At 59.2% G+C, this 17,204-nt stretch overlaps 1 protein-coding gene and 1 long non-coding RNA gene across 3 annotated transcripts in view; one reads left to right on the top strand and one right to left on the bottom strand.

The window, feature by feature from the left end:
• Positions 1-1,906: 1,906 nt before the first annotated feature.
• LOC131810800 (uncharacterized) lies at positions 1,907-7,804 on the bottom strand. Its single transcript, XR_009345715.1, has 3 exons — positions 7,724-7,804; positions 4,009-4,167; positions 1,907-2,098 (listed from the first exon to the last, which is right to left on the bottom strand). It is a non-coding gene; the product is annotated as an uncharacterized LOC131810800 (long non-coding RNA).
• KCNG2 (potassium voltage-gated channel modifier subfamily G member 2) overlaps positions 6,093-17,204 on the top strand; it is a 42,273-nt gene continuing 31,161 nt past the window's right edge. Inside the window, exon 1 of one of the 2 annotated variants that reach the window (XM_059138617.1) lies at positions 6,093-6,463. The gene's annotated coding sequence lies outside the window, so the exon portion shown is untranslated. Of the gene's footprint in view, positions 6,464-6,854; positions 6,971-17,204 lie in introns of those variants that run through there. The other variant, XM_059138616.1, reaches the window with a different exon arrangement.

Raw genomic sequence — 17,204 nt, 5'->3', positions numbered from 1 at the left:
TCTGAGCCCCAAGCACAGCGGCTGTTCTCGCCCGTGAGCGAAGCTCGCAGGACGGTTCCCTCCGGCTCAGTGCCGTCCCCACGCCGCAGCCAGGAGGCCACCCACGGTCTTCAAAGGCCCCAGAAGTAGGGGCCTCCGCCATCCGCCTGTCTGTCCTTTGCTCCTTCCGAGCTCTACCGGGGGCAAGCCTTCCAGACAGTTCCTCAGACCTCTGACCCTGAGCCAGAGGAGCCCTATGCGTTCCCACAGGAAGCATCGTCTTTGCTCTTTGAACAAACATAACGGATATAAGGCAGGGCCCGCCACAGGCAAGATGCTGTTCCAGGCTCTGTGAGCGACACGGGCACCTGCCCTCCAGCACAGGTGGGATGCGGGACCAGACGCACAGGCCTGCACAGACGCACGTACGCACACGCACACACACACGCCTCAGCCATGTGCACACACACCACAGACACACGTGAACCACTCCAGGTTAAAACACGTCAGGTGGCAGGCGTGAAGGGCCCGGAATCCCAGCACGCAAGGCAGGGCCGCTGTGCCCTGGGGTGAGCGTGGGGACACACGTGTTCTGTGGCTCTCGGCGGCGTCCAGGCACAGGCGGCTCTGTCTGCGCGTCTGCTCTCCCCCGGACCAGATCAGAGCGTGGGCTGCAGGACCAGACGCAGACGCGGACCACAGCTCTCGGAATTCCAGCAACAGGACAGCGATGCACGGCACAGACCGTGGACGCCACAGAGGCACACCCGGCCTCGCACCCCCACGGGCAGCAAATCAGACCAGACCCCCCAGGAGGGCTGTCGGGCACCCGGACCGCGTGAGCGGAGATCTCTGGCTGCGAACCCAGGGCAGGATACATCCAGCCCCAGCCTGACTCACAGCGCTCCCCCCACAGAGCCCGGGGGGTGACCCTCCCAGAGCCCTCCTGTCACCCTGCCGGCAGCCACCCATGGACGTGCAGGGAGGTCCCAATGCTGCCTTGTCCAGGGGCCTCATCGTGTGCCCGATATTCCAGATGGGCCAGGCCAGATGCCTTCTGGGCTTGTAGGAGGCATGACACAAGCTACCTCCTTGCGTGTGTCCATATGCCGGGACAGGGCCTGCCCCCGCCCGTGCCCCCGCGAGCCTGACGGCAGCACACACTCCCCACGGCAGAGGCCAGCGGCGGCCCGGCAGCAGGGCCGTCAGTGCTGTGGGGACACCATGCTCCTCGTTAGCAAACCCTAGGAGCCAGCGTGTGGAGGGTGAAGCCCGCAGCTATGCAGGGCTTTCGTGGGCGCCCTGCAGCCACGTGGCTGGTGTGGTCACGGGGCCGGCAGACCCAGCCTCGGCCGGCCCCTGGACGCAGCCGGGAGGAGTTTGTGCGAGGAATGTGCGAGCCAGGGCGTGAGGCTGAACATGAGCTCAGGGAAACTTCGAGCAGAAAGGCGACTCCACCTTAGAAGTCTAAGGGCTCCACACGTCCGCAGCAGCCACGGTCTTCTCTTTATCTGGAAGGGAGGGGCCCACTTTTCCAGAAGAGCAGCACAGCCAGACCACGGAGGGTGTGTGGACTCTGGCCAGGACGGACCTTTGACCTGAGCCAGGAGGGGGTCTGTGAGGGCCGCTCTCTGGTCGCCAGCCTAGGGAGGTGACTGACGGCGGCCCCTGCACACACAAAGCATCGGGACGCCGAAGAAGCTGGGCTCTGGGGTTTTCTCTCGGAAGCTGGTGACCCCAGCAGGATGCGGACAGCAGGCGCCCCTCTGCCCGAGGCACCTTGTGGACAGCTCCGTCTGCCCCTTCCTGCCACGGGACGTGGGGAGCCGTGGCCATGGGGCTGGCAGGGTTGTCTGCATGTGCCATAGCCGTGCCCACTCCCTGGGCCGCCTCCGCGCGGCTGTCCTCTCCAGGGAAGTTCCTGTCATCGTGCGACTGCGGGGGCTCGGGGGTTCCTGAGGACGGCAGCTACGCGGCGCACAGGCTGGGAAGCGCCGCCGCATGCTTCCTGCGAGTCCCAGGACAGCTGTCGGTTCTATCGGGTGGTTGTGCTGGGGGAGACGACCGGCGCTTTCTCTCTGTCTCCCTTGGTCGCGGTACCGGCTCCGGCCTCCAGGACCTGCGCTCTCTGCGGCGATTGAAGTTGGGGGTGGGCACACACAACCGTGAGGCAGCAGCCCCCCCCCGCCCCCCGTCTCCACAGAGCCCTTTCCCCCATGGGCCCGCCACGGGTTCAGCCCGTCCACCCTGTGGGGTTGCTCAGGGCGTGCATCGCGCAGTTCCTGACCCCCGGAGGGCAGCGCGGGGTCTGATGTCCCTGGGCCATGGAGCCGTTTCTCTGATGCCTGAACAAGTCCTTGCTGAGCTAGATGGAGGCAACCGAAGGGCGGAGGGCTCTGCTCTCTTCACAGATAAGTAATTTCTCTGCAGAACGTCAGTAATGCCATAGAATTCTGGGAAAAAAGCAAGTCCCAGTCACGCAAAACCCTGTCCAGCATAGTACTCAGGACGGAGCGATCCAAGCAGTTTCAAGTGTGATCACATCGACCGTGAGCTACTTCCGCAAGGCAGGGCCAGTGAACTCCAACGCTGAGCAGGTATGTGGAAAGTCAATGCTGGGAGACGGCCCTGAAGGAACCGCGCTGCGCTCTCCGGGCTGGGAACACTGCGTCACCGTCGGAGCAACTCTGGGGAGCGGCGTGTGAGTCGCCCAGAAGCACACGGACCCTGAGAGCATCCAGCCAGGGAGCCGCCACCGCACAGCCGGCCCAGAGGGAAGGGCCTGGTCCCAACCGCCGGCGGACACAGGGCAGTGCGTGCAAGTCCCCGCTTGTCCAGAGTGGAGCGGGAGCTGACGGCTAAGCCTGGCCAAGAGCCCCCGTGGGTGCCTTCGCCGGCGCCCACATATCTGGCCAAACGGACAAAACTGCAATCGCACGTTTCCTGCTGTTCTCTCCCCGAACCACAGGGAGGAGGGAACGGCGCGGTCGCTGCTCCGTCAGGACCACTGCGAGGCAAGTGCGTCCACAGCTCAGGAGACGGATTCCCATCTGGAGCTCAGATTAAGGTAACAGAAATGGGGAGCCGGGACTTTGGGATGAAAAGTAACGAACAAAGGAGAAAATCTGAGAAAGCTCAAAGGCAGGCAGGACGCTTGATCCTTCAAACGCGGGAGGGACGAGCTGACGAGAGAGAAGCTGATGCAGCCAGAGCCGCGCTCGCCCTCCAGGGTTTCAGCAACCGCAAGACGGCTGGACCCAGAAACGCTGCACTCAGGAGAAAGAAAAGCCTGAGGACAGAAATGCAGACAGAGAAGTGTTTCCGGTCGCAGCTGAGTGAAGCCGTGGGGGGACCCACGTCTCGGAGGGGGGCAGGCGTCCGAGGCTGCGTCCTCTGTCACGAAAGCAGAGAACAAGGAGCGAAGAGTCAGCCGGGGTCAGCCGGGGTCGCAAGATGGGGGAGCCGGGGCAGGCCAGGGCTGTGGGGGCACGACCGAGTTCCAGCCCCCAGGGACCCACGGGCCAGGCGGGGAACACAGGGGCCGGCACTCCCTGCTGCCCGGCCGGGGTGGCCAAGAGGAGAATAGCCTGAACCGACCACAGTGGTGGCAGCACGCTCCTGGGAGCACCCTAAAAACCACGGAATCGCACACTTTAAAGGGGTGAGTCATCCGGAGTCGGAATCCTACCCCAATGAAGCTGTGGCCAGAACCAAAAAAAACAAAAACAAAATAAAAAACAAAAGGAAGGACTGTATCCTCTCTTGGTTCAAAAAGCAGCCAAGAAATGAAAACTCATGAAATTATAAATCTCTGTAAATTGACTCCTCGACGGTGTCAGTGAGGACGGCACCAGACGTCCGTCTGCAGGAGTGACCGCCGGCTTCCTCGCCGCGCACCACCACACCGCCTGCGCGAACACGCTCAGGGCCCGGCCCCGGGCCAAGGACCCAGAAGGCGAGACCAAACGGTGCCCGGCTCAGGGGGCTTCCCTTCTGCCAAGACAGAGATCAGCAAGTATGCGCACAGACCTTCTGCTCCTTCAAGGAAATGAGTGATCAGTTCCGTCCACCACCAGGACCCGCCTGAGAGCTCAGCGGTCCGGACTCAGCAGCACCGCCGTGGTCGAGATGCGCCTGCAGAGACGCTCATGGCCGTGATGGTCTCACATGAGCGAAACACGGGAGAAGCTGTAAATGTCAAATAAGAGAGTTTTGGTTAAGGTTCAGTACTAGCCTCCAGAGGGGACTCTATGCCACTATTTAAAATAACAGAGGGACGCCTGGAGGGCTCAGTCAGTGAAGCATCTGCCCTTGGCTCAGGTCATGATCCCAGGGTCCCGGAATCGAGTCCCGCATCGGGCTCCCTGCTCAGTGGGGAGCCTGCTTCTCCCTCTGCTGCTCTCCCTTCTTGTTCTCTCTCTGTCAAATAAATAACTAAAATCTCTTAAAAATTAAAAAAAAAAATTTTTTTTAATTGGCCTTGGTGCCTGGAAAACATTGTTTCATTTCTTGTTAAGGAGTGACAATCCAGCATACGTTACGGTGCTGTTTTTGAATATAAACTAACAAAAATATATTTTTACATCAAAAGAGAGCAAAATGCTTGGTACAAACGTCAGGTTCTCGAACGAGAGCAGGGATAGGTTCTGGATGGCACAGTTGGGAAAATCACAGGGTTTATTTTCCCCTTTGCATTTTTCCCAGAAAGTTTTCTGATTTTCTACAATGAGCATGTAATATAGATACATATTTTTTGTAAATATTTGCTCCTTTTCCAAGACAGAAGCTACACACAAATACGAATGTTAGCCAGGACGCGAACTGAACGTTATTTAGGAAAAGCAGCAGACGGGGGCTGAGCCTGGGGGGCTCAGATGGTTGGGCGTCTGCCTTCGGCTCAGGTCATGATCTCAGGTCCTGGGATTAAGCCCCGCATCGGGCTCCCAGCTCCGCAGGGAGCCTCCTTCTCCCTCCCCGCTGCCTCTCCCCCTGCTTACGCTCTCTCTCTCTCTCTCTCTCTCAAATGAATTTTAAAAAGAAAGAAGCCGCAGAGAGGCTGCGGGATGGTAGGGTCCATCTGCTTCCGCCCGCCCCTGGGAGCCCGCCCCTGTGGACCACCATGAGCACAATGGCAGCAGTGCTGGGACTCGAGGCCACGTGGCTGCCGGAGGCCAAGACACCAGCAGGAGCCCCTCACGCTGCGGCCTTGTAGTGATTTCAACAACAAACAGAAACACAGAAAAACACTGGGAGGTTCTGACGCCGGGAACACACGTGACACAGGGGCACGAGACGGAAAATCACTCCGTGAGCTCAGTTCCCCCGAAGTTCGCACAGAGCCCGCCCAGCACCGCTGAGATGCCTGGTTCCTTCTACCACATTTCCCAAAGGCTTTCGACAGAGACTCCACGGACGCCTCCCAAGCACCTGGACTGGTCTCGATGGGGGGCAGCTGGCGCTGCGCCAACGGTCAGGCCAGGCGGACGGCAGCAAACCCCAGGCAGAGCCCCGCTCCATTGGCCAGGACGGTGCCACGCCCGGTGCCACGCCCGATGTCCCTCCCGCTGAAGGTGAGGGACAAGCCAGTACAATACGATTCGGCTTTCTGAGACAGCGTGTTTCGTTGTAAAGATTCTGTTTATCTGACAGAGAGAGACACAGCGAGAGGGGGAACACAACCAGGGCAGTGGGAGAGGAGGAAGCAGGCTCCCCGCAGAGCAGGGAGCCCCATGTGGGGCTCGATCCCAGGACCCTGAGATCATGACCTGACCGAAGGCAGAGACTTGACGACGGAGACCCCCAGGCGCCCTGAGACATCTAATTTTAAAGAACCAAATGATTGAAAGTTATGGATCAGGAAAAATAACAAAACAACTACCTCTAGAGATTTCTGCTGTCCTGCAGAAGGGGCGAGGGGCTCGGCCAGGCGGCCCAGAGGCCCGTCAAAGGTGCAGGGTCTGGAGAGCAAGTGTGGAAATGTCCTCCTGGGAGGACCCACGAGGGGTCATGCCGAGTCTGAGAACCACGGACCCACCGCGACAGCACCTGTGAATGACCCGCGGTCGGGGCTCCCAGCTGCCCCACGCGGGGAACTTTCCCAGGGCTTTCTCGTTTGCTCACTGACGTTACACGTTTTCTCCTGGTGGGAGGCTTCTGGATTACAGCTCCTGGCCTCCTGGTCTGGGCAGCAGCCGTATCCATTCCGCCCAGCAGCACCTGCCCCAGGAGGGGGTTCTGCTAACTTAAGGGGGACTGCGCGCGCCCTCGGATGTCCCAGGGACATCCTTCCCGGGGAGAGATGGCCTTTCACCTGCGGGGCCAGGCTTCTCCGATCCAGTGAGTGTTTCTGCGGAGAAGAAACCTTCCTTCCCGGGTATCCCCGTTCAGGCTCAAGTCGGGACACTTCCTGCAAATGCCAGCGATGAAACAGTCTCTTTACCAGAGCGGCGCAGGCCATCCAAGAGCCGTGACACAGAGGTCACCGGTATGTGAGGCCCGGGCAGCGGCTCCCCCGTCTGGCCAAGCGTCTCCAGATTCCAGAGCTTTCCCCAGGGCTCGCAGGACAGCGCCCAATGGGGCAGATCCTGGTTCTGCCGCTTACCCCCAGGGTTGCTTCGGGTGGGTTAGGAGGGATGGCGGGGCGGGTCTCTGCGGCTGCAGCCAGTGCCGGGTGTGTGAGCGCGCGCGTCTGGGACGGAGTGTGAGCGCGTGGGGGGTGCCCCAGAGCGTCCGCTCCAAGCGGACCCAGCCCTGCGCTCCCTGCCCGGCCCGCAGGCCGTGCGCCCAGGTGTCTGCCCCCGGGACTACGGCCGGGCGCGAGAGGGCGCCGCGCCACCGCCGCCGGGCGGATCGCCGGGGCCGAGCGGGGCCGGGGGCGGCGCACGGGGCGGTGCCGGACTTCGCGGGCTGCGGGCTCCGGAGAAGCCGCGCTCCGCCCCGAGGAGGCCGCGGCCAGGCGAGCCAAGCGGCGGCCCCGAGTCCGGGCCCCGAGGTAAAGTTGCGCGCGGGGCATAAGCGGGGCCTGCGGAAGAGGCAGGAGGTCTACACCCGGGGCCGTGGCGATGGGCAGCGGGGATGGAGGGTCTCCAAGGGAGGGTTCCCGGCAGGAGCAGGGACAAGGGGCGCGGCGCGGGGGACAGGTCTACACTGGAGTCTCTCCGGGCCAGAGCGGGGCGAGGGGCAGGGGTGTCGACACCGAAGGGGCCGGGGCCGGAGCACGGCAAGGGGAGTGCAGGCGCCCGTCCCGACGCGGCGCTGCTCCCGCGCGCAGTCGCTCCTCGGTTTCGCCGTGGAGACGGGGGCGGGGGGCAGTTGAAGCGCCCTCCGGACGCCCGGGGCCACCCGACGCCGGACGGGGCTGTGCGGGACGCCGCCCGCAGCCCCCCGCCGAGATCCTAGACCCCCGCAGGCCAGCGGGCGCCCTGGGGGAGGTGCGCACGGGCCCTGGCCGCTGGGTGCGCTTCCACGGAGGTCCGGGCGGCCGCGGCCCGAGCCTGCTTCCTGCCTCCGACCCGTCTGTTCGCGTCGGGTCTGCGGGAGCCCGGGTGGGGGGAAGGGCGGGAGGGCCGAAGCCGCGACCGCCCCGCGGGGGGTGACCCGGGCTCCCCCTGCGCTCGCCCCCGCTTGGTAGGTGGGCGCACCCGGCTCGCGCGAGAAGGGGGCGGGACGTGGGCGAGTGCGGGCTCGTGGGGGCCCTTTCCTCGCCGCTTCTCGCCGCCCCTCACACCCACCCCTGCACACGCACCTGGCAGGCATACACCTTCCTCCCAGCCGGCCTTCCCCGGCTCCCCGGGGCGCAGACCTGACCGGTGAGGGGGTCCCGGCGCCGTCAGCCGCGAATTCTGCAAACTCAGGAGCGGTCCGAGCCGCCGGAGGGGCCTCCCACACCCGCGCGGGGAGAGCAGATCCCAGGAGGGGGCGGGGATGGAGGGCGCGGGGTGGGGGGTGCGGGGGGGGGAGCCACGGGGGGGGGCCGCGGGGGCGGGGGGGAGCCGCGTGGGGTCCCTCTGACCCGCAGGGGCGGGGGAGGGGAGTTCCGAGGAGTTGCCTGCGCCTGCGCGTGGTTGTGCTCTGGCGGTTTGGGGGTGACGGTGGAGCCCCCCTCCCAGACTGCCTTGTTCCAGAGGGTTTGGTTTCTGGTTTCTGGCCGTTGGATTGGGGCCACGGTCAGGGACGGTTACTCCCTTTGTCTCCTGGACTGAAACTCCAGCCCCGAGCTGGGGTCCTGGGAATTCTGCTGGGTCTTTAGAATTCCAGAAGGCACTTCTTACCTGCCCCAGGCCTCCGTTTCTCCTCCCTCTTCCTTGGGCTGCAAAAACCGATGGTTTCCTCCAGTGTGTGCTCAAGGCCAATGCCTGGACCAAGTAGCAGGTGTGAGATGGGTTCTGACTCTGCGGGTGCGAGCCGGATGGCTGGCTTCCGGGGACCGGCACACGTAGGAGAGCAGTTGGGTCCCAGCCCTGACGTGGGACAGCCGCTGGAAAGGTTCGTGGGGTGAGCCCTCCAAGGTCGCCTTGTGCACAAGGCCTAAACGCGCAGTGGAGGAAGTCATGAGATCCCTGAAACCCAGGAGGGATCCGATGAACCCTGCACTGGCTGAAGCAGAAGAGAGGCTGTCCAGCCGGGGTGGAGGGCAGCACGCTCGGCTGCCCTCCGGAGGCTTCCTTCATCGATAATTCCCAGTTAGTCAAAGGATGGACTGGCTCTGGGTTCTTTTCAACTGGGAATTGGGGGAGGGGTGCATTAGGGCCCATTTGGGGGACGAAATCCCGTCGACTGTGGTTCCCTGGTGCATACCAGTCCCAAACATACAAAAAAGTATACGCTATGGCTAAGAAAAGACATATTTGTATTTCAGTTGGAGACAGGTTAGGAAAACAATTTTGAGATTCTTTCCAAGGCCGGTGCCATCTAGTGTTCTGGTTCCTTTCCTTTCACAATGTATATGTTCCACTTGGCAAAAGTTTTTTTGTACCTTGAGATTTTCATAATTCAAGATAAAAAATTGCGTGGTTTTGCATGAGAAGAAAAGAAGGGGACGCACCTCGTCAGCCGGCTCCGAAGCGGGAGCCTGTGTGGATTTTCTGTTCTGTGCTTGGCACCGAGTCCCGTGCGTGGCAGATGCTCTGAGGACACGAGCTGGCTGTGGGTCGTTGGAGCTCTAATGAGGAGTTTGTACCCGGTGTGCGGTGGGCGCGCGCCTCGACCCGCAGTCTGCGTGGAGCACAGCGGCTGGGAGCCAACGGGAAAACGCCCAGGTTTGCCCCGCAGAAGCAGGTGGGGTCTGAGGGCCTTGGGGGGATTCGGCAGCCTCTTCCTCTTCCTCCTCCTCCTGCCCTACGTTCCGCGTTCCGCGGCTCTTCTAGAAGCCGCGCTGCTCACTCAGGCGCTGGTGGGCAGGGCCGGCTGAGGACGGTTTAGAGTGGGAGGGCGTCCTCCGCTTCTGCCGGGAGCACCGAGATGTGGGGGTGGGAGGGAAGGGGAGCAGATGGGGCGCGACCAGGGTGTGTGTGTGCACGCGCGCGTGCATGCGTGCCGGCAGGTCCGGAGGCCGCCGCAGGATAGCCAGCCGCGAGAGTGTCGCTGCAAGATGGAGAAGCTGGGCTTTTCCAGAAGAGATGGGCACAGGGGGTCCGAGAAGCATGGCCACGTGTGTCTGAATCCCTGAGCGCCTGGGCACTCACAGGCAGCCTCACGGGCCGTCGGGGGTTTGCGGGCTGGAGCCCCACGGCCTGGCGGCTGGCTCCCGGTGGGGCTGAGCAAGGGCAACATCGGGGAGCCCCGGGCAGGCAGGGAAGGGGACAGCAGCCCAGTGGGGCGAGGGCCACTCCGGGCTCTCTGTGTCCTCATGGAGGGTGGTGCCTGGCTCCCAGGCCCCACCCCACGTCCTGGCAAGCCATTGACCTGCACCTCAAAGCTTGAGAGGCGTGAAAGAAATAGGCATCCAGCACTTTCTTTCCCTGGGCTCTGGGCCAGCCCCTCGCTTGGTGTCTGATCTGTGTGCACCTGCCGCCTTCCCTGGGCTCCGTGTACCAAGCCGGTTTGTCTGGAAGGACACTTAAGCCAGAAAACACCTTGAGGAGCGAGCGAACCGAGGTGGAAGCTGGTCCCGAGAGGAAGCCTGCAAAGGCTCAGAGTCACCGAACTGCTCGAAGGGACCCAGTGACCAGCCTGCTTCAGCCTCCTGTGGCTGAGGAAGTCAGACTTCCAGACTGCTTACCCAAGATTGCCCGTCACAACACCCCCTGAGAAGTAAGGGTGCGTGTTCCCGAGAGGGCTGTGCGGGTGCCCTAGGCCTCGTGGGCCGGGAGACGTCGGCCTGCTCGCCGCGGACGGCGTCCTCCCGCGGCGTGTGAGAAGCGGGACTGAGCATGTCTTAGCTTTGGGATTTTCAGAGGAGAAACTTGTGTTGTGGAAAAGGAATATATTCACTCAAAATGGAAATACCCAATATTTTGATTTGATTGTAGGAAAAGATTAATTGAAGTGTACTGTTTGAACAGTACAGACGATCTCCACGTGCTCTTTTCAGTTAAGGGAGCAGACCCTGCGAGGGAGTTCACAGAAACGCGCGCACCCCAGGTCCCAGCAGCACTTCTGAGGGCCGGGCTCCATGTCCTTCATCTCCTCCCGCCCAGGAAGGGCAGCTGGACATGCCCCCACCTTTCCGGGGTCTCTTTCACACTGGCCACCGGGTGCACCTGCGCTCCAGGCCACACCTGCTCTGTGCCAGCCCTCGGCTGGGCCTCCCTCGGACAAGCCACACCGTGAGGAAGGCAGACGTGGCCAGAGCCCAGGATGACCATTCCCGGAATTTATTGAAATTCCTGGGTATTTTTAACCTTTTCAGATGTTTGAACAATGAGGGTGAAGTTTTAGACTGAGTGGTGTTGGGCACAGGAAATCGAGGGCGAGGGCCTTCCGGGACCTGCAGAGCCTCAGACGCCATCGGGCTGATCTGGACAGCACGGCGGTCTTCACTCAGTTCTGTCCCGAAGAGGCAGATTTGTTCGTGCCCACGAGTAGCACTGGTGGGAGAGGCTGTGTGGTGGGCAGGGCACGCGCCTGCCTGGCCCTTGCGGGACTCGGGGTGGGGGGCGTGAACAGAGGGTCTGCCCCCAGCTGGTGTGGCCCTGGCTGGCTGTCCCCACACGTGCCCTTGGCCCTCAGCTGCTGTGAAATCAAGGCCGTGGGCTGACACCTGATCCGGGCCACACCTCCGTGGGTTGGGTTTGGTGGGTCCGGCCGGGCCCAGTGATGCTAAGTCTCATCGTTCTGAAGGTTGGAAATGCTGGTTGGGTTGGAACTGGCAACATTGTAGCAAGACAGAGGAGGAAAGTATCAGAACTTCCTCTCTCACAGGTGTGTCTTTGTGTGTTCTGGGCCACAATATAAAAGGTATTTCTCGCTGTGGGGTCACAGTATCAGACAGCCCCGTCCAGATCGCGCACATCCTGAGGCACCCGGGTCTGTCTCTGAGCCAGTTTAGTTAGGTGCGGACGTTTCCAGACGCTCTTAGTTAGGAGGCCCATTGGGCAGGCTGGGGCCAGGGTGCTCAGGGGAGCCCAGCCATCCGCCTGGCCCGGCCGGTGCGCGTGTGTGGCCGGTTTCTGACGCTCGCCCAGAGCAGACATGCAAACCCTTGTCTGGTAAAAGCCAGGGAAAGGGTTCCTTTCCTATTTCCTTTCTTTCGTGTTTTTGGGGTGTGGAGGAGACATCTTTGTGTGTAGATTGACAGGAAAAGTGCCTGACAGGTTTTATATCCGCATGTTTTATTTAACGTGGTAACAGTTAATGCAGGGGAGTGAAATGCATTGGTGAACCAAAACGCATTAAAAACTAATGGTCGTTCTGTGGATTAGCTAGTCACAGCAAACAGTCCTCTTGGCATCTGCGATTTGACCGGGCTCAGCACCCCTGTCTACTGGGCCACTTCTCTGGGGCATTTAGCATGGCTCACATTCATTGGACTGGTTTACATTTCCTTCAAGAAATGGACAGTTTCTGACCATGAACAAACTCCCTGATTATTTCCGCCAGAGAAAAAGGCACTTTTTAGGTGAGGACGGACAGTAAATACGTATACGGGCTTCTTCGTTCCGCGACAGATGACAAGCAGAAGAACGCCGGGGCCTGGAGAAGACGCAGGTGTCGGAGCTGGTGGGCAGCACTCAGGATCAGCGAGTCCGTCCTTCTCTGGCGGTTGTGACGTATCATTTTCCCAGGAGCCCACAACACTGGAGGGCGTGCGGAGTGTGGGGCTTCTGTGGGGCCTCCGGCCAGGCTGGAGGCCGAGACGGGCCACGACTCCCATGCTCCATGCCTGGCACTGCCTTGGGGCCAAGTTGTGGTCAGACGCCCCAGCCGGTGGGAGAGCCACTCCCTGGCGGGAGTGTAAAGACGGGGCCACCCGTCCAGCGGGGCTGGCCCGTGGGTCATATCTGGGCTGACACCCTTTTTTGGGAACAGTGAGGACATTACTTTGCAGCAAAGGGAATGTGACACGGGAAGCAGCCAGCGCTGAGCCCTAGGGACGTGGAGAAAGGTAGTTTCTCATGTTTCCAGAAGCAACACGTGCAATTTGAAAATTCCTGTGATTGTTTTTCCCTCGTTATTAAGCAAGTCCACTGCTACCATGGCAGACGCGGGGATGAGCTTGAAGAGAGGCACAGATTTTTAGAATCCTGTGTGATTTCCACACTCCGGAGGTGATGGCTCCAGGTTTACCAGGACATGTCCTCTGTCGCTCAGTGTCTGCACAGACATGTCGCACACGTGTCCCACGTGTCAGCACGGACGCCCACACTCACGCACACAGTGGCAATTGCTGTATGTCCTCATACTTTCTTACGTTCTACTGGGAAGATTTTGCATGGAATCGTCAGTCTGTCCACGTGTCCTTCTGTGGTTGGCCACGTGGATTGTTTCTAAGTGTAAATACCACTATCTTTTTAGGTAAATGCTTGAAAACTTGGCCTTTGGTCAAAAGGTATGAACGCTTGAAGCTCTTGCTAGGTAATGTCAAGTAGTTTCACAGGAGAACCCGGGGGCGCAGTTGGTTGGTGCCCCACTCCTGGTCTCGGCTCAGGTCATGGTCTCAGCGTTGTGGGATCAAGCCCTGCACTGGGCTCCGTGCTCAAGGCGGAGTCTGCTTGAACGTCTCTGACTCTCGCCCTCCACCGCTCCCCCACACTCTCAAATAAATAAATAAATGTTAGAGAATCAAATCACATCTTCGGGAAGTTGTGGGGCTGGTCGCCTTCACAGCGTCCGCGTCGTCACAGCGGCTGGTCCCACTGTCCTCTCTTTCCAGATTTCCAAAGTAAATGACCTTTTGTTGTAAAGGCAGTTCGTGGTCAGCATAAAATATTCTTGCAGGAAGAAGCTGTGAGTGAGAATACGTGCCGCTGGCCAGGCCTTCGGCTGCGTGTGCACACAGGGGCGTTGGCAGCGAGCCGGGTCTGCGCAAGACGAGACACTGTCTCTGGAGACCGGGGTGGTCACGGGGCAGGAGGAGCTGTCGACAGAGACAGGGATACACGTCATACATGTACACACATGCATGTGTGCATACACACCATGTGCACGTGTACACGTGTGTGGATACATGTATATGCATGCACGGACACACAAGGGCGTGTTTGTGGACACATGTACATGTAGGCCCAAGTGCAAATCTACACACGTGTGTGGATACTTGTATGTATATGAACACACACATGCGTGTGTGCATGGATACATTGTGCATGTATACGCCTGCACACACAATGCATGCAGGAATGCACCTACATGTACATGTGCACGCGTGTGGACATGCATGTGTGCATACATACGCGTGTGCACACACATGTATGTGTGGGTGCACATGTGCATGCCTGTGTGGCTACTTGAGTGCGTGCATGCATACCTATGTGTGCACAAGCCTGGCGGCCAGGGGAGAACTTAGAAGCATCACCGGGCATACCCTGTCAAGCCAGCGCTGGTCCAGAGCTGACTTGGGCTGAGGAGACGCCGGGATGATCCCTCAGGGATGGTCTGACCTCCAGGTCTGAGCCAGGCGTTCTGCGTGTTGGTGTCTCGCTCACACCCCTCTTCCAGATGTCTGTGTGACGCAGGCAGGTAAGGGCCCCGAGAACACCTCCCAGGGTGACTTCAGGCCTTGTCCCCGCTGAGTGGCGGAGCCTGTGTCCCAGGACACCCCTGCCTCTGTGGACTCAGCCGTCTCCCGAGATGAAGGGCGGCCAGAGGAAGCCGTCCGTCAGTGCTCAGAGGGCCTGGTGGCCTCTCCCAGACGCTGCCCGTGGTGGCTGCGCCCCAAGCCGGTATGGCCGGCGGCCTGGCCCACCTCATCCGTGGGCTGGGCCCGTCGCACTTTGCAGGACCTCAGGGGAGTCTCCTGCTGTGGGTTCCGCCAGTCCCTCTCTCGTTGCCCACAGCCCTGGGCAAGGGGAACTGTTGTGGGGTCCTTCAAATGTGCCCTGTGCCCCCAGTCAGGCCTGGAGAAGAGCCCCTTCAGAATCAGGGCCGTCTGTTATCTCTCGGAACATGGGGCTGCTGGGGAGAGGCTCCAGGATGTGGGTTCTGATGGGTCCTTATGGCGTTTCCGGCCACCCATGGAGTGACCTCTGGCTCTGCTTTCTGGGGCCGGCACCTCCCCTGGGACTGTGCAGTGACCCCCATGCAGGCTGTGGCCAGAAACAAGGGCATGGGAGCCTCCTGAGGCAAGTGCAGATGAGAACCGCGCTCCTCTCTGGTCACCAGCAGACTGACAGGTCCCCACGTGCTGCTGCTTTGGGGCCAGAGTTAGAAATTAGTAATAAATGGGGGTCTTGCGCCATTTTCTTATCTCTTGTCCCTCCCCATGGCCTGATCCTTCGTGTAGGAAGACCCCAGGGCTGCCCTCCCTCATCTGTTTTTAGTGTAATGTCAGAATTAGCCCCAGACCTGGAGCCACCTGGAAAGGCCTTTGGAGAGACCGTCCCAGCTTGCCTGTTAAAGCCGGGGAAGGTAAGGAAGGCAGCTGGGGCCGACGCCTCGCCCGGCCTTCCTCTGTGCGGCGGCTCTAGGCCTGCAGACACGCAGGCACGGGCTCCCGGTCCGTACTCTTCCTCAAGAAGGGCCTCCGTGCGGCACCTGGGTGGCTCAGTGGGTTAAGCCGCTGCCTTCGGCTCAGGTCATGATCTCAGGGTCCTGGGATCGAGCCCCGCATCGGGCTCTCTGCTCAGCAGGGAGCCTGCTTCCCTTCCTCTCTCTCTGCCTGCCTCTCTGCCTACTTGTGATCTCTCTCTGTCAAATAAATAAATAAAATTTAAAAAAAAAAAAAAGAAGGGCCACCGAGAGGCGCGTATTGTAAGGACTGTATGCGTGAGGGCTTCGAACGGCCCCAGCTCTTTCCTCACACCCCATGGGACACTCCCAGAACCTCCCCAGCACCTCCATTTGCCCACAGGCCTGGTCACCTGCATAAGCACGGGTCTCCCTCTCCAGGAACCCATTACGGGGCTTCTGAGCCTTATAGCCTCTGCACATATCACACGCTTAACTTGAAGCAGTTGTGTTCACATCTTGAGTGAGGAGCTCGAGGACACACCCTCCTAAGCTAATGACTGGGACACAGTTCCTGACTCAAGCCCCTTCCCCAGCTTGCTCCAGGCCCAGACAGCCCCCGCCCTCCAGCTGTTCTCCATCTTCTGTGCCGTGGCAACACTTGGGGTGTCGGGGCCGCACCCCCTCACGTGGCTGGCCCTCCTCACATCACACCTAGAAAAGCTGATCCTGGTTGCATTGCCCCAGATCGGTCCTTAGATGCACGGGAGAGCCGGGGGTCATCAGCCTCCAGCTGCACGCAGATGCTGTTCTGCCATTCTATGACATTCCGTCCTAACCCTCAGCCCCGGCAGGGAGGGTACCCATGCCCACTGAGTCATCCTCTTCAGACAGCACTCCAGGGCAGCCTACCCACAAAGAGAGGCTGTTCACCTCTTCTAGAAGACCTAAGAGCTTCACCCAAGGACGCTAAAAGCCCACGCAGGTCATGGGATTTCAGCAAAGCCTTCCTCCCTGTCTCCTTCATTACTCTGGGTTTCAGACTGCTCCTCTGCCACTGCGGGAACCCAGGCTGCAGGGCTGGCAGGGCCCTGAGCCCATGGCCAGTGTCTGTGCTCCAGGCAGGCTCCTGCATTCAGGCCAACCTGGTCCTATGATGCCTGCTCAGTCGGCCTCACATGGCTATCCTGTTCCTGGGCTGAAACAAGCCACCACCAGTCTCAAATCAATAGAACTTAGAAAATGTGTTAATTCTTTTAAAACTCCTAAGAAAGGAAATCTCCAGGCTGAGGCAATTTCACTAGAAAACTTTACCAAGCATTCAAAGAAGAGTTAATCCTATCAATCATTCAGCGGAAAGGAGGGAACTCCTAACTCACTTTATGAGGTTAGCTTTACCTGGAGACCATAATGGAAAGCACAAAAAGGAACAAAAGGAAAAAATATCAATATTTTTGTGAACTTAGACACAAAATCCTAAATAAAATATTAGCAAATTGAATCCAGTGATGTATAGAGTTGCAGACCAAGTGAGATTTACTCCAGGCATGCAAGTCTGGCTCAACATTAAAAAATCAATCAGTATAACCCATATCCACAGAACAGGCATAGCATCATATCAATTGATGTAAAAAAAAAAAAAAAAAGCATTTGATAAGATCCAACACCCACCCGTAATGAAAAACTCTCAGAAAACTAGAAATAGATATTCAACTAGACAAAGAGCATCTACAAAAAACCTCAAAATACTAACCCGTATCAGTGAAAGGCTGCATGTTTTCCCCCTAAGATCAGGAATGAGACAAAGCTGTCCTCCGTCATTGCTGCTACTCAACCTAGTCCTGGAGGTTAGATAAAACCAGGGAAGGACATAAAAGAGGTACAGGTCAGGAAGGAAGAAGTACAGCTGCCCTATATACAGATAGCATGAACAGCTACGTGGGGGATTCCAAGGAATGTGCCCCAAACCTCCTAAACAAATGGAAAGACATACCATGTTCATGGATTAGAAGACTCCATGTAGCTTAGCTGTTTTTTTCTCCTCAAATTGATCTGTGGATTTAATAAAATGTCTATCAAAATCCCAGCAAGAATTTTTGTAGATACAGACAGCTTATTCTGAAACTCATATGGAAAGGCATGACCTCTAACATAGCTAAGACGATCTTGAAAAACAAGAA

Source organism: Mustela lutreola, chromosome 11 (assembly GCF_030435805.1).
Source record: "Mustela lutreola isolate mMusLut2 chromosome 11, mMusLut2.pri, whole genome shotgun sequence".
Lineage (NCBI taxonomy): Eukaryota > Metazoa > Chordata > Mammalia > Carnivora > Mustelidae > Mustela > Mustela lutreola.
This window is presented reverse-complemented; position numbering and strand designations above follow the sequence as displayed.